This window comes from Mus pahari, chromosome 13 (assembly GCF_900095145.1).
Source record: "Mus pahari chromosome 13, PAHARI_EIJ_v1.1, whole genome shotgun sequence".
Taxonomy (NCBI): domain Eukaryota; kingdom Metazoa; phylum Chordata; class Mammalia; order Rodentia; family Muridae; genus Mus; species Mus pahari.
The window spans coordinates 57183581-57195470 of NC_034602.1; the positions used below are offsets into that span (position 1 = coordinate 57183581).

Consider the following 11890-nt stretch of genomic DNA (forward strand, 5'->3'; position numbering starts at 1 on the left):
TTCGTAGACCAGGCTGACCTCGAACTCAGAAATCCGCCTGCCTCTGCCTCCCGAGTGCTGGGATTAAAGGCGTGTGCCACCACGCCCAGCTTAAATATTTATTTATTTTAAGATTTATATCTAAGTACACTGTAGCTGTCTTCAGATGCACCAGGAAAGGGCATCAGATCTCATTACAGATGGTTGTGAGCCACCATGTGGTTGCTGGGATTTGAACTCAGGACCTTCGGAAGAGCAGTCAGCGTTCTTAACTGCTGAGCCATCTTTCCAGCACCAAATGCCTTTTTGCTTGTTTGTTTGTTTGTTTGTTTGTTTGTGAGCCTCTACTATGAACTGTGAACCATTCGGGATGTGGGGGTGGGGTATGATGAAGGAAACACTAAAGGCGTGGTAGTGTGGGTCTACAGTCTCAGCTAAGAGGGGGCTAAGGCAGAAAAAGCTCTTGAGCCCTAGAAGCCCCTGACAGGAGACCAGAAAGGCGAACATAATGAGATCCAGTATTTAAAAAGCACACACACACACACACACACACACACACACACACACACACAGAGCGGGGGAAGGAGGGGGAGGGGGACTATTGTTGTCTATTGCCCCAAAGCTTACATTCCAGGATGGGGAAATGCAGTAACTGCTAACACAACCAGGAGTATCTTTTGTGCAGGGGATGAAGCCTGGGGCTTCACCCATGCTGGAAGCTTGGCTCCACCTCTAAAGCTATAGCGCAAGCCTCTGTACATTTGTGTGTGTAAGCATATTAGATTGTCAAGCTGCTAGGGAAGGAAAATTAAGCAGGGAGCTGGGGACACAGTTCAGTAGCAGGACACTTGCCTTCCAGCGTCAGCCCCTGGGTTCAACCCCCAGCATTATTAAAATTTAAAAAAAAAAAAAAAAGATGGAGGCAGGGCACTGCTTCCGAGAGTAGAGAGAGGGCTGGAGGGCAGGTTCCCAGCACCCATCTAAAAAGCCCCTGAGATCCCAGGACCAGGAAGACTGGAGGATCTGGGGCTCACTGGCCAACCAGTCTAGACAAAATGGTGAGCCCTAGGTTCCCTGAGAGATGCTGCCTGAAAAGGTATTGTGCAAGGCGGGCACTCGTGCCGCATACACATAACACGTATACCACCCCTCCTCAGCCACCCCCCCTCACACACACGCACACAAAGAAAGTGAAGTCATAAAGACAGGCAATAAAGATAGGTAAGCTACCCACTCTAAATCTTTTTTTGTTTTGTTTTGTTTTTATTTTGTTTTTCTTTTTTTTTGTTTTTGTTTTTGTTTTTTTTTTCTTTCCTTTTTTTTCTTTGTTTATCTTTTTTTTTTTTAATCTATGTATTTCATGTATATGAGTACACTGTAGGTAGCTATCTTCAGACACACCAGAAGAGGGCATGGGATCTTATTACAGATGGTTGTGAGCTACCACGAGGTTGCTGGCAATTGAACTCAGGACCTCTGGAAGAGCAAGCAGCGCTTTTAACGGCTGAGCGGTCTCTTAGGTCCCAGTATAGCTTTAAACAAACAAACCAACAAACAAAAAAAGCCTTTTAAGACGTGAAGGCAGGGCAGAAACTAGAGGGAGAGTATTCCTTCTATGCCTGCTTTAGAAAAGCTTGGCTACTTCAGGAGAGTAAGGAGGTCATGTGACCTGGGTGGAGGGGGTCGGTAAGACGGAAGGAGGGAAGGTCACAGGAGTGTGTGGGTGAAGCCGATCAGAATGACAAACTCCTTACCAGCAACTCCCTGTTAACCTGACAGGTCTCTATGAAACCCGAGACTGACGCTCGCGGCTCGGTCTCCGTGAGAGCGCTTCTCATCGGGTGTGTTTGTGTGTGTGAACAAGGCCACTACATCTGTCTCCCTAACTGCTGCTTGTTGCTAATTCACCCGAATCCACCCAGCTTGGCATGTGTAGAAACCCAGCCACCTCACGCTTTAGTTTAAAAAGGAGACAACTCACATACCTTAACAAGCCAATACGGGCCCCTCCCGCGGGCCCTCATCCTTACAGAAAACCAAGCAAGCCCTTGTGCAGGATCGTTTCATGTTTGTGTCTAAAAATAAGTAGGAGTCTGAGTCACCCCCTTCCTCCGTTAGAGAGAGCTTTATTTCTCTCTCACGCCAGCGATGTGGGCAGGTGTGTCTACTGTGTCAAATCCCACGCTCACCGGTGGGATGGTTCTAGCCAGTGAAGCTCTTGGAGCCGCAGCATCTTCCTCCATGGAGGTGTTAATGCTGCGGCAGTGTTTTTGCTGCTGCGGTGTAACAAATTAGCACGTACAGGAATGATGGGAACTATACTTACTTCCTCCCTCCTGGATCGCTTGAGTTTCAGTGGGCTTAACCGAGCTCAGTGCTCAGTCTTACAAGGGGTTCACCGTCAGTTGATACCTACAGTTCTCACCGAGAGTTCTCAATGTGTCTCTGTTTTTATTGGGTGTGTGTGTGGGGGGATTTTGTTTATTTACTAATCTCAAATAAACTATAATGTTATTTTTCTCTTATTTTTTATTGGATATATTATTTATTCACATTTCAAATGTTATCCCCTTTCCTAGTTTTCTCTCCCCAACCCCCCTATCCCATTCCCCCTCCGCCTGCTTCTATGAGGGCTCCCCCTCCCACCCACTCCCACCTCACTGCCCTGGCATTCCCCTACACTGGGGCATCAAGCCTTCACAGGACCAAGGGCCTCTCCTCCCATTGATGCCCAACAAGGCCATCCTCTGGTAGCTCTGAGGGGTCTGCTTGGTTGATATTGTTGTTCCTCCTATTGGGCTGCAACCCCCTTCAACTCCTTCAGTCCTTTTTAAAATTCCTCCATTGGGGACTTCGTGCTCAGTACAACGGTTGGCTGCGAGCATCTGCCTCTGTATTTGTCAGGCTCTGGCAGATCCTCCCAGGAGACAGCTGTATCAGGCTCTTGTCAGCAAGTACTTCTTGGCATCCGTAATAGTGTCTGCATTTGGTGACTGTATGTGAGATGGATCCCCAGGTGGCACAGTCTCTGGGTGGCCTTTTCTTCAGTCTCTACTCCACACTTTGTCTCCATATTTCCTCCTGTGAGTATTTTGTTCCCCCTTCTAAGGAGGACTGTCCTTGTTATTAGGAGAATTATCATCTACTATAGGGTAGGACCAAGGTTCCTGTCTCCTTGCTGGCTGTTAGTCAGGGGCCTTACTCTGCTCTTGAAGGATACCCCCATCAAATCCTTCTCATCCTTCAAATGTTTCTGAATTCTGCTCACTGTTAAACCCTGAGCTCAGAAGACTGAGGCAGGAGTTCAAGGAGGTCAAACTGGACAGCATAATGAGGGCTGGAGAGATGGCTCGCTGGGTGAAGTGCAAGCATGAGGACCTGGGTTAAGACGGCCAGCACTCATGTTAAGGGGGGAAAGTGGGGCACGGCAGTATGTGCCTTTAGCCCCAGTGCTGCTGGAACAGAGACAGTTGGATCCTGGAGGCTTGCTGGCCACTCAAGGTTCAGTGAGAGAGCCTGTCTCTAAGGATAAGATAGAAATAGGACATTGACTTCTGCCATCCACACATGCATAAGGCACATGTACACACACACACACACACACACACACACACACAAATTAAGAACAACAACAATGAAAAGCAGAGTACTTGAGAGGTGAACATAGGACAACTAGGAAGTGAAGGTCATACTTAGCTATATAGTGAGGTCGAGATCCATCCCTGGCTACATAAGAGCCTGCCTAAAAGCAACATCAAACAAATATATATATGTATGTGTGTGTACATACATACACACACACACACACATATATATTATATACACACATATATGTTTAATATTATATATTATATTGCATAATACATTGCATAACACATAATATATATTATGTATGTACATACATATATAATATAATTATATATATATATATATAACATGTATGTGTATGTAAACACACACATATGCCCAGACTTATAGCTATCTATGGAATTATTATTTTGTATCTGGGGAACTAGAACCCAAGGCACTGGGCACGTACTCTACCAGTACTCTACACCTCAGACCCTCTAAGCAGCTATGGCTATCTTTTTTTTTAATGTACAGGTTTTTGCTGCCCTTGTATGACTCATTTTGGGCACAGGGACCCATAGTCCAGGCTACCTCTAACTCATTATGTAGCTGAGGATGACTTCGGCCCTCCCGTCCACCTCCCAAGTTCTGGGGTTTTCCGTTCACGGAGGGCAGCCTCTCAACTGTAAAGATTTTAAACTCGAGTCCCTCTGTAACTCTCAAGTCCTATCTCAGGCATCATCGATTTCTGTGGCTTTGGATAAATTGCTTAATCTCTCTGTGCCTCCCTTTTCTCATCTTTTGAGCACCTACCTGTTGGGTAAGTGTGTGGATTGACGTAAATGTGTTCAAGGGTTTACAGAGGGGATTGGTGGAGACTAGAACTGGCTAAGTGAAGGCTCTGTTTCCATTATAGTTTCTGTGGTGCTCAGGATTAAACCCAGGGCCTGGCACATGCACGGCATGTACTCGACCATGAGCTCCGACTCTAGCTTTCATCACTACCATTTTCTTTAGAACAGCTGAGTGGTATCAGAATGAGGCATCAGTTTCTCTTCTGTCCTTTCACTCTGGTGTTCGTTGTTTGTTTCTGTTGGTGTTTTGTTTTTAGATAGGATCCTAAGGTAGGCTCCGACTAGATATGTAGCCGAGGCTGGATTTGAACTGCTGATCCTCCTGTGTCTATCTCACAAGTGTTGAGATTACAGGCATGTTCTACCAGACTTAGTATATGTATAATATATCTCTCCAGAGAGAAAGAAAGGAGGGAGAAAAGGGGGAGCTGGAGGGGGCAACACAAGGACAGAGGAACAAAACAAAAGAAAGGAAGAGAAAAGAAAAAGAAAGGCATGAGTACCGACTGGTTTTATGTGTCACTTTGACACAGGCTGGGGTTATCACAGAGAAAGGAGCTTCACTTGGGGAAACGCCTCCACGAGATCCAGCTGTAAGGCATTTTCTCAATTAGTGATCAAGGACGGGAGGGCCCCTTGTGGGTAGGACCATCCCTGGGCTGGTAGTCTTGGGTTCTATAAGAGAGCAGGCTGAGCAAGCCAGGGGAGGCAAGCCAGTAAGTAACATCCCTCCGTGGCTTCTAAATCAGCTCCTGCTCCCTGACCTGCTTGAGTTCCAGTTCTGACTTCCTTAGTGGTGAACAGCAGTATGGAAGTGTAAGCTGAATAAACCCTTTCCTCCACAACTTGCTTCTTGGTCATGATGTTTGTGCAGGAATAGAAACCCTGACTAAGACAGAGTGTTTGTAGATAAATTTCCTTCCTTGATATCTTGATATCGTACCAACTTATGTTCTTAACAATATGTGAGGATATCATCCTAAGTGAGGCAACCCAATCACAAAAGAACACACATGATATGCACTCACTGATAAGTAGATATTAGCCTAGATACAATTTTCAAAACACATGAAACTCAAGAAGGAGGAAAACCAAAGTGTGGATACTTCAATCCTTCTTAGAAGAGGGAACAAAATACCTATTGAAGGAGTTACAGAGCCAAAGTTCGGAGCAGAGACTAAAGGAATGACCATCCAGAGACTGCCCCACCTGGGGATCCATCCCATAAACAACCACCAAACCCAGACACTATTTCGGATGCCAACAAGAGCTTGCTGACAGGAGTCCGATATAGTTGTCTCCTGAGAGGCTCTGCCAGTGCCTGACACACAAATGGATGCTCACAGTCATCCATTGGACGGAGCATTTAGGGACAATGAAGGAGCTAAAGGAAATACCCAGGAAGCTGAAGGGGTTTGCAGCACCCTAAGAGGAACAACAATATGAACTAACCAGTACCCCTAGAGCACCCTGGGACTAAACCACCAATCAAAGCAAACACATGGTGGGACTCATGGCTCTAGCTACATATGTAGCAGAGGATGGCCTAGTCTATAATCAATGGGTGGAGAGGCCCTTGGTCCTGTGAAGGTTTTATGTCCCAGTATAGGGGAATGCCAGGGCCAGGAAGCAGGAGTGGGTGGGTCGGGGAGCAGGGGAGGGGTTAAGGGATTTTCAGAGGGGGAACTAGGAAAGGGGATAACATTTGAAATGTAAATAAAGAAAATATCTAATAAAAAAATAATATGTGCACTCGGGAGGCAGAGGCAGGCAAATTTATGAGTTCGAGGCCAGCCTGGTCTACAGAGTGAGTTCCAGGACAGCCAGGGCTACACAGAGAAACCCTGTCTCGAAAAACAAAAAAAAAAAAAAAAAGTGAATTAACATCAATATGTGACTGCCTGATCATCAAAATATTAAAAAACAAAATTTCTCTATGGATATTAACCCTACTTGACGACGACATGGGACATAGCAAAGGTGAAAGCTTGCTGGCTTTGAACAAGGACTTCGAGCACTTTTATTATGACAACAATCAAAACTGGTTTAGCAAAGTTCTTCCCATTCAGGAGCCAGAGGCAGCTGTGCGTGTGCTTCCAGCCAACGGTGCACAGAGGCAACTGAGAAATGCTGGGGCTAGTGAATGACAGCCGACTGCTTGCACCGGATAGCCCTCTCCTGGTAAGCAGCAGCTTATACTTTTGCCTGGGAAAGCCCAGGGGCTGCCAGGACATGGACAAGCCACAGAGTTGTCTTCTCTGGATGCATACCTGTCATTTGGTCATTTCTGGTAAGGTACTTTATGCTACCTTATTTCTTCTTTATTATTTGTGTGATAATGCTATAAGACCTATTTTGTGTAGCAGGATAGAAGCAGCTCTGTTTAGTTCTGGCAAGACGAAACGAGGCGTGTTGATGCATGCTTGTAACCTCAGTTCTCTGGAGATGAATGGGAGGGTCTGGAGTCCAAAGGCATCATTGGCTACATAGAGAGCTTGAGACCAACCTGGACCAGTGCTTGCGATCATTACCCCAAAGGAGTAGTACACATTGGATTATTTTTGAATGCAAAAATGGTTCTTGACACTTGAATGCACAGAAAGTTGGACTCACATATCTGCTGTGAAATCAAAACGAAACCTACTGAGGGAGCTGAAAAGTGAGGTTTCTGTCCTCCTCTGTGACTCATTAGCTCTTGCCTACACTTGATCAGCCCTCCCTTTGTCGTCCTCTTAAGATCTTCGCCACTTCCCAGGACCAGGGTCTCTCTGTGTAGCCCTGGCTGTCCTGGAACTCACTGTGCAGACCAGACTGGCCTCGAACTCAGAAATTCACCTGCCTCTATCTCCCAAGTGCTGGGACCAAAGGCAAGCACCACCATCACCTAGACAAGTCTCCTTTCTAAATTCTAAAATTTACCTATGCTTGACACACTTGTCTACATACACACACACACATAAATTGCAGGCTAGAATCTTCAGGTGGGAGAACATGGGTTTTTTTTCTGAGTTTGGGTCACCTTGCTGAATTGTATACTTCCCAGAGCCACTCACTTTACAGTCCTAAATACTCCACATGTGTCATTGCTTTGTAGCAGTGATTTCAAACACTGGGTTTTCTTTTAATGCCATCCATTATCGGTGCAATAGGCATTACACATTGCTTGTTACTGAACACACTTGTCACATAGATCCAGTTAGAAAAGGTGATTTAAAAAAAATAATCTGGCTGGGCGGTGGTGGTGCATGCCTTTAATCCTAGCACTTGGGAGGCAGAGGCAGGTGGATTTCTGAGTTCGAGGCCAGCCTGATCTACAGAGTGAGTTCCAGGACAGCTAGGGCTACACAGAGAAACCCTGTCTCAAAAAAAAAAAAAAAATCTTTTCTGGGGGAGAATGTTTTGTAATCTGAAATTTCCCCTTTTTTTTCTTCTATTCAAAAATAATATAAAATCATTCTATGATGCTGTTATTCAATGTTTTAATTATAAATTATAGCTTTTCTATATTGGCTCTATATAGAGATGTGTGCACTGTGTATATGTGTCAAGTTTTTTTTTAAGGTTTATTTATTATTATAAATAAGTACACTGTAGCTGTCTTCAGATACACCAGAAGAGGGCGTCAGATCTCACTATGGGTGGTTGTGAGTCACCAGTTGGTTGCTGGGACTTGAACTCAGGACCTTCAGTCAGTGCTCTTACCCACTGAGCCATCTATGTCGCCAGCCCCATGTGTCAAGTTTTGATGTTTGGAGCCTGAAGATCTCTGGTTGGAAGATGTAACCTTCTAAGTGGGTTGGCCCTCATTTGATTGTAGGTAGTTTCTGTAAATGTATTCTTCATTCTCCTGTTGTCTCCCAGGGTTACTGCCTCGGTGGTAACCTAGACCTAGTCCTGGATGCTCCTAGCCTCTCCACAATCTAATCTAGGTCTAGAATGTTTTCTGGAGAGTTGCTGCTGAATAAGCTCACCCTTCTTTCTAGTTCTTTCTCATTTCTGGCTGGCTGGTTCAACTCAGCTGTTCTGGCTCAAACTTCTCTCCATGCTGACTGATTTAATCTGCCTTCTCTTCATCTCCTTGACTGAATTTCTCTGCTTGGCCTCAACTAACTTAAGGCAATCTGTTCTAATCTTCTGCCACTCGACTAGACATCACTGTCAAACACGAGTGCTTCCTCTTACAAACTAACTTTACCCTTCACTGTTTGTGATTAAAGGTGTGTGCGCTGAGGGCAAGTCTGTATTCTGGCCAGAGGGATTAAAGGTGTGTGCGGAGCCAGATCACTAGACACAGGGTTTTGAGCAGATAACACAGTCACAGGGTCCTGCAACATGTTTCCATAGAAGGGAGTAGGTCTGAGCCATTAGGAGCCAACACTCTGAACAGATGGCAGGATCACATGCATGCAGAGAATCTGGGCAGGGCATCTACAGTCTTCACTGTACATCTAATATTGGGAGCTTAGTAAGTTGGGCTTGCCATAGAAGACGCCAAGAGGAAAGCATGCCTGCCGCCTTCTGTTTTAGATGGACTTTCCATCACTGTAACAAAACTTTTGACAGCTGGGCATGGTGGCACACGCCTTTAATCCTAGCACTCGGGAGGCAGAGGCAGGCGGATTTCTGAGTTTGAGGCCAGCCTGGTCTACAAAGTGAGTTCCAGGACAGCCAGGGCTATACAGAGAAACACGGTCTTGAAAAATCAAAACAAACAAACAAACAAACAAACATTTGACACAAACAACTTAAGGAACGTTTAATTTGCTCATGATTTCAGATTCTTATGGCTGGACATGGTACAGCCAAGAGGCAGAGAATGCCTGAGCCCCAAGCTTTGTCCTTTTGCCTCTTTATCCTGTCCAGCTACCAGCTTATGGGTGGGATGGTGTCATGTACATTCCTTTCAGGTCTTTTTTTGCAACTCTCCAACCCCGCGTTGCTTTTTCTTTTCAACATCTTGCTCTGTAGCTTCTTCCTTCACACTTTTTTGCTTGGATGCTAAAGAGGCAGGCACTGGCACGGGCTATGTGGAGACTGGCAAAAGCCTTAAAATTCTTCTCTTCTTTGGTGATGACTCTGGCCTTTTCCTTTTTGTACACATTCCGGATGGGCAGCACAGGTCCTGTCAGCTGGGTGGCCAGTTTAAGTTCTGTAGCAGAACTGTCTCCGTTCTTTGGAGCAGAAGGCTTCATACGAGCTTGGAGTGGTACACCTTCAGGCGTTGCACGGTGGCCTGAGGCGATTCAGTGGATTTGTTTCGCCTCCTTGGGTCCACAGAGATGCGGATGGTGTGAGCCATTTGCTTGTGGATACCAGCCACCCTGAGATCCTCCAGGCTGAAGCCCCTGCCAGCCGGACCTTGGTGTAGTCTCTAACTGTAGGGCACCTCACGATGGGCCTGGTGGAGCCGGACGCGGGATGAGGAGCAATGTAGCGCTCTTAGGTCGGCCAGGCCTTGCGTCTGCGGATCTTGGCTGGTTGAACTAAGAGTCCACTTGCTGCTGCCAACCCTTGTGGAAATGGGGCCTCAGGATCATGCCATTCTGGCTGGGCGCCGTGACTGCCTCCCACTCAGGAGAACGGCCGAGCAGAAAGACTCAGTTCCGGTTCTTAACTCTCAATTATTCCTCCATTTTATCTATTTATTTAACCATTAATTATTAATTTTTGTTTTTTCAAGACAGGGTTGTTCCACTATGCAGCCCTAGCTACAGACCAGGCTGTCCTAGAACTCACACAGGTTCACCTGCTTCTGTCTTCCCAAGTGCGAAGATTTAGAGGGTGTACAACCACCCCCATTTTTTTTTTTTTAAATTGTTCTGTCATTTTCCTTTTTTTTTTTTTTTTTTTTTTTTTTCGAGACAGGGTTTCTCTGTATAGCCCTGGCTGTCCTGGAAATCACTCTGTAGACCAGGCTGGCCTCAAACTCAGAAATCTGCCTGCCTCTGCCTCCCGAGCGAGTGCTGGGATTAAAGGCGGGCGCCACCACGCCCGGCTGTCATTTTCATGTCTCAGAAGGAAGTTTCTCCACCGGAAAACGTTTTCTACCACATAATGAACAATCATATTCTCCCCTTGATTTTGACCACCTCTGAAGCAATGAGGAACAAGTGTCAGGACACGAGACAAGGAATGTCAAGTTTTGGGGATGCCTACTCGAGCCAGCCCTCCAGCAAAAGGACAGTTTTGAGTCCCTACTCAGAGGGACTTACTTGGGAAGGTAAAACTTAAGTGAATAAATATGTGAAATGTAGTTACGACTCCAAAGGGGATTCCCAGAGGTGGCCTCCAGCAGCTACATTAGTATCCCCTGTGCTTCCTCTCTGGCCCTGGTTGTTCTCCCATAACTAACTTACCCAAGCTGAGTCAAGCTGTTCCTCGGTCTAAGGCAATCTGGACTGTTGAAATGACGATAGTTATGGCCTTCAACATAGCCATGACCTTCCAGTCTCATGATTTAGTGTTCAGATCTTACCTGAATAAGTTTTAACTTTTGGGGGGACGTTTGAACCCCAGAGCTTTTGCATATTCTGTACATGCTCTAACACCAAGCTATAACCTAAGAGTCAGGGGCTTGTCACGTGGCCCATCTTGATCTGAAACTTACTTTGTAGCCCAGGGTGGCCTCAAACATACTATTCCCCTGCCTCAGCCTCAGAAAAGTACCACTATGCTTGACTGCTTGTAATCTACTCGGACCAGATTCTTTTTCTGTTATTGAAACCAAAAGAACATTAGATAACATGGTCTATTAGCAGATTAGACATGCCTCATATATAGCTATTATTTTTAAAAATATTATCTTGTTAATTAACAATTTATAAATTAATGTTCAATTAGTAGCTTGGTAACCTTTTTCCATTGCACATTTTCTAATAACTACTAAATGTCCAAATGAAATAAAGATGTATTGAAATCACTAAGGAGTTGTAATTAAGGAAAAATGTAAGAAGCCATTACTTTAAAACTTTCTTTTAAAATTATTTTATCTGTCTGTCTGATGGTTCATCTGTCTGTTCATCCACCCCCCGACTCCCTCCACCTCTGTCTCTGTCTCTGTCTCTCTCTCTCTCTCTCTCACGCGCGCTCTGTGTGTATATATATGTATGTATGTGTGCTCCCATATGTGCACATGTGCATAAACCATGGTGCCCATGTAAGGTTAGGAAACAACTTACATGGGTTTGCTTGGTTATTCTTGCCTTCCATCATTTGGGTACTGGAGACCTAACTCGGGCTGTCAAGCTTAGTGGCAAGTGACTTTACATACTGAGCCATCTTTCTTGCCTTCTTAAGACTACCTATTGGGGCAGTTAAAATGAATGTACTAGTGAAGTAGCTATAGTTTGAGAACTGACAAAATTCATCTTCTGTGATAAGGATGCCTGAATCATTGCCTCTTGCTGTTAACAACAGAGTGAGTGCTTTGATTAAAGGCAGCAATTCCCTGCACATGTGCACATGGTGTGTGTGTGTGTGTGTGTGTG

General features: G+C 45.4%; 1 pseudogene; it reads right to left on the reverse strand.

Moving 5' to 3' along the window:
- Positions 1-9306: 9306 nt before the first annotated feature.
- LOC110330313 lies at positions 9307-10941 on the reverse strand (annotated as a pseudogene).
- Between the last annotated feature and the right edge of the window lie 949 nt (positions 10942-11890).